This window comes from Crocodylus porosus, unplaced genomic scaffold, assembly GCF_001723895.1.
Source record: "Crocodylus porosus isolate Cpor-Errol unplaced genomic scaffold, CroPor_comp1, whole genome shotgun sequence".
Classification (NCBI taxonomy): Eukaryota; Metazoa; Chordata; order Crocodylia; family Crocodylidae; genus Crocodylus; species Crocodylus porosus.
This window is the reverse complement of record NW_017728929.1, coordinates 1141435-1146685: the sequence shown is the minus strand read 5'-3', so window position 1 is coordinate 1146685 and position 5251 is coordinate 1141435.

Sequence of the window (5251 nt, the reverse complement as noted above, 5' to 3'; positions counted from 1 at the left end):
CTTTTATCTATTGTAGTTACATATCATACAGCTAATAAGAAGCTAAAGAGCCATTTGTGAGATGCTTAATTTGCCAGCATTAGAACAAGACTCTATAAATACTACATAGTCTAGACTCTAAGGGTTGCAAACACATCATCATAGTTATTTTCACAAGCTGTAAGTTCATCTATTGTTGCTCCACCAGCATTCCCCTGACATATTATGCACAGAATGTAGATTGCCAACATACTGTTTGTTGTTCCAATTAGCTTAAAAAAGAGAAGTGACAGATATCCATGTTTTAAAAATTTAAGTCAAGAGGAGCAAAGAAATTTGATCAATTTAGCTTCTTTTTGCTCATAAATAGTCTGAAAGGAGTTTGTTTTGCTTTGATTGCAATTTGATTTTGTTCACAAACCAGGGAGTGTAATTTTTGGTGAGTAAACTATTCAAAAGCAGCTGTATTCACCAGCTCATTTTGGTTAGAGACAGATCGCATAGTACTGCTTCCGTTCTCTCCTTGAATAGTCTCTCTTGAGAGTGTGTTTGAAGGAGCCCTGAAGGGAAATCCAGTTTGCTTTTGGGAAAAGTCACCCAATATTTACTTGAAGTCAACACAGCAAATTTTCATGCATTTCTGAAGTGGCCACAGTACTTCGTTCGGACAGTATTTCTCAACCTTTTTATGTTCAAGGCACCCCTTGGAAAATACCAGCTCTTTCATTTTTAACTACAAACCCAACACAAAACCCTAAAGAAATTCTTTTGCAAGGAACTCAGAAAAACCACAACAGGTCTGAATGCTTTTGACACCCTGGGCTCCTATTCAAAATAACTTCCCTACCCCTTGTGAATCAAGTTTGCATACTTAATACTAAGAACAAGTGGCACCCTGGCACACACTTGTAAGGATCTCAAGTCAAACAAGGGTGCCACAGTACCTTGACAGTGACTAATACAAGGCTTCTGCTCCTAAAGCATTAAGCAGGCAAGATTCTTTGCATAAATCCGGTATCTTTTATTGACCAACTAAAGTAGTTGGAAAGAATTGGCTGTAGCCTTGCTGGCCTAAAGGATTAAGACATTCTGAAATCCCTCCTCTTCTTGGCTAGAATATTTTGGAAGAAGCAAATATGTACCCACAGGAAAAGAAATCTCCAGTCCTGCTGTAAGGAAAACATGAGATGTACTGTGGCTACTCTGCCACACAACACTGTCACAGCGTAAGCTGGGGGCAAAAGGAAGAAAGGCCATTTCTCTTGACAGCTCATTTGGCTGGTCATGATCGCATTCCCTTACCTGTTCCACAAGACTAGAATTCTTTGGCTTATGTCTTGCAAAGCTGCAGTTGTTAGAAGGTTAATGGTAATTTAATGTCAATGTTAATTTGATAAGGAGCATTCAATAGCTGTTGTTGGAGAGGAGGGTAGGCAGCAATGGGGAAGAAAGACATTAGTCAGCCTTTTAGGATGGACAGGGCCTCTCTGACTTCCTTTGTGCTTCTGCTGGCTGCTTTGCAAAGCCCCAAAGCTGATCAGGGCCTCTAGCCACTGCTTCACTGAAGTACTTTAAGGGCATATTTAAGAGTTAATTTTCTCCACGCTGCTCAGTCCAAACCCAAACTCTGAATGGAAACAGGAGAGATCAGCTCCAGAGATACTGTTTCCCTCCAACTTCACCTGGAAGTCTATGCCCGCTTACTCCTAAAGGGGCGTTGTTGCAGTCTCCCATTCAGTTATTAGTTTTCACAGCCAAAGGCAAGATACGGCTCTTGCCAGAGCAGTAAGACATTGCTAAACCAAGTGGTAGTGATCAGCCTCCAGGGAAAAAAAAAGCCGACAGGAGAACAATGTTCAAATCTCAGAAGAAATGCCAGATATGAATTACAAGCTTCCCTAGGTTTTTATAGAGCCTCTCTCAAAGATGCAGGTTAGTTCCGGGTCGACAGTATACACCAGTCTACAGTCCAAATCCTTGATGAAGAGGCAGAGGCAGCGTTTTTCCACAGCTCATGCCTTATTTAATTCAATTTCCTTCTGCATTGCCCTGCAGCTGACTGCAGGCAGTTACTGCAGGACACCATGGCACTCCAGCCAACCCTTATCAGCATAAGGGCAGAACCATAGTGACCTTGTCAAGTTCTTCCCTACTTGCCAAAGACAGTGATAAAAACATGGTTACCTGTGGTACAGACTAATATCCCTCCTAGGTGACAGCACAGGCCAGTTTCCCACCAAGCATCTACAAACCTCTTAAAATCAAAGCTCCAGGTGCCTCCCCTTCACACTTACTTCTACTGAAGACTGCATTTTATACTTTGAGACATCAGGCACTACAGTAATGGCACATACAGGCTTGAAAAGGTATTCTTCCATGTTTTAGGCAGTTCCCTTTTATATGCATGTTTGCAGCCTACTTTTTCTTTTCATCCAAAAGATCTTTTTTCCCCTATAGCGGGGGGGGGGGGGGGGGGCGGCAAAATCCAGCCCATGGGTCGAATCTGGCCCATGAAGCCATTCTATCTGGCCCACGGGGCCCCTAAAAAATTTAGATAATTAATATTTATCAGCCCTTGTTTCCTGTCAAAAATGACAGGAACCAAGGGCAGTAGGATCCAGGGGAAGCCCAGTGGGCTCCCACAGCAGCAAGGCCTGCCCCCCTACCCCCAGCAGAGGCTTCTGGCCTGGGAGCAAGTGGCTGCGTCCCCCAGGGCCAGAACTGCAGGTGGGAGGGGGGTGGGATAGGGAAGGAGCCCAGGGAAAAGCTAAGTGCGGGGGGAAAAGTGGCCCCTTGCCTGCCCTGTGCCCCATGCTGCAGTCGCTCACAGTCCATGTGGGGCTACTTGTGACCACTCCAAACAGCCCTGCACAGGCTGCGAACAGCTGCAGCAGGGAACACCGGCCACAGGATGGGCAAGGGGCCGCTTTCCCCCTGCCACGCCCAGTTTTTCCCCAGGCTCCTTCCTGGGGTGGAGGAAAGTGGCCCCTCCTCCACCCCGTGGCTGGCACTCCCCACTGCAGCTGCTTGCAGCCCACGCAGCACTGTCTGGAGCAGGCACAGGCAGCCCCAGGTGGGCTGCAAGTGGCTGCAGTGCAGGGCACCGGGCACGGGGTGGGCGAGGGGCCGCTTTTTCCCCCTTCACTCAGCACCAGCTTGTAACTCAGCTCCGCTGCCAGCCTGGGCCCCACACTAGCTCTGGGTTCGCCCATTGGCAGCCGCTGCGGCACCCCAACTTGCTGTGCTGGGCAGCGTTTGCCACCACCACCTCTAGGCTGCCCAGCAGCCAAACTCCAGGTGGACAGCAGCAGCCAAAGCTGCCCAGTGGTGGGGGCTGCAACTGCTGTGCACAGTCCCAACCGGTGAGCCCAAAGCTGGTACAGAGCCCAGGCTGGCAGCAGGGCCGGGTTACAAGCTGGTACTGAGCATGGGGAAAAGCAGCCTCTCACTTGCCCCATGCTTGGTGCCCTGTAGTGTAGCCACTTGCAACCCATGTGGGGCTGCCTGTGCCTGCTCCAGATAGCCCTGTGTAGGCTGCAAACACCTGCAGCAGGGAGCACCAGCCACGGGGCAGGGGAGGGGCCGCTTTTCCTCGTGCTCAGCACCTTTCTTTCCTGCCAGTGAGCAGGGCGTTGGGGCTGTGCACTGCCCCCTCTGCCTGTACCATAGGGCTGGGGAGCACTGGGAGCGAACAGCTGCAGGAGCCAGCAGGAGCATGGGGCCTGCACCAGTGTCCCGGGGCCAGTGCAGGTGGATCCCAGCCAGCAGGGGCTCTAGAGAGCCAGGCCAGCTCCCCACTCTCCCTGCTGGTGCAGCCCAGCCCAGCCCAGCTCCACAGACCCCTGCCAGCCTGTGCCCTGCTTTGAGCCCCACTGGTGCTAGCCCTGAGACATTGGTCCCAAGATGGTGACCAGGGGGCAGGGCATCTATCAAGCGGCGGGGCTACCCTTGCAGCCCTTGATAGCCTGCCAAAACTGGGTAAGTGGCCCTCCTCCCAAAATAATTGCCTGCCCCTGCCCTATAGCCTAGATGTAGACCTATCCAATTCCTAGAGAGAAAAAAGCACAGCAAACTTCCAAAAGATCAAAAGAATCCAAGAAGCTAGAGCTAATTTCTCAGGACAAAATGAAAAGGATCCATGTTCTTTACAATCTGAAGTTATCTTTCATAAGGAAGCAGAGCAGACTCCATTCCTTTGTTCAACACCATCATAAGAGAATTTTTCAAAGGATCTTCCTAAAAGGCAAGTTTGGTTTTCCTACTTCTAAATTACTTGAAAGTACTGTCAATTATGAAATAGCTGCACCCTTGAAAAAGCAGGTCATGACCTCATTCCCTTACCAGTGTCACCAAACTAGAATTCTTTGGCTTATGTCTTGCAAAACTGCAGTTGTTAGAAAGTTAATCAAGTTCACTCCATCTTGGAAGAGGTACAATCTGAACTAGTTAGACAGAAGTTACATGTGACAAATGTATGAGTGGAACTGGCGGTTATCTTTGTTGCATAAACAATGCTTAAAAACTGTAATATTGACCTACCTTTTACCCCTTGTTTTGGAATGTTCAATGTTATTTGGCTAAGGAACATTCAACAAACAGAAGTCTCCTGCATCAAAATATTCAATCCAAATTGTTGTTTATGTTGTAGAAAAAAATTACCAACATCTTAAGCCATCCTGATCCTCTCCATCGCAACCTGCACAGTTCTTATTATGGCAGAGTTAATCCCTGGTAATCTTTCATCTCACTGACTCATCACTTAGAATGATCCGTTTTATCTGCAATCCTCCTGAGGTCAGCTGGGCATAGGACAGGGACCTTTGTAGAGGTAGTGTAATAACACACTTCTCTGAAGAAAGTTTCTGGGAGTGGGTAGAGTGTGATTCCTTCTCAAAGTGGTTCCTTCACATTTTAGAGCAATTGGTCCCCTTAGATGACAGTAGAACTGCAGTTTTTGTTTATCATCCTCTCCCGTATTTGAAAAACAAAAACCATTAACTGACTTTGCTTTCATCTCTCACCAACACAGGAGAAGATGGGCTAAGAAAATACCTTAATTTTACACAGGAGAGCTGAGAGACTCCTTACCAGCTAAGAACTGCCTGCCCAGAAGAGTATTCTACCTATTGACTCCTCTGAAATATGAACTTTCATTTCTAGCCAGGGGAACTTTTACAACCTTTTCTCTGATGCCTGATGAAGGACACTTGTCCCCGAAAGCTTGCAATTAAAGCATTTTTTTGCAAAAATCTTGTTGGTCTAATAAAAGATA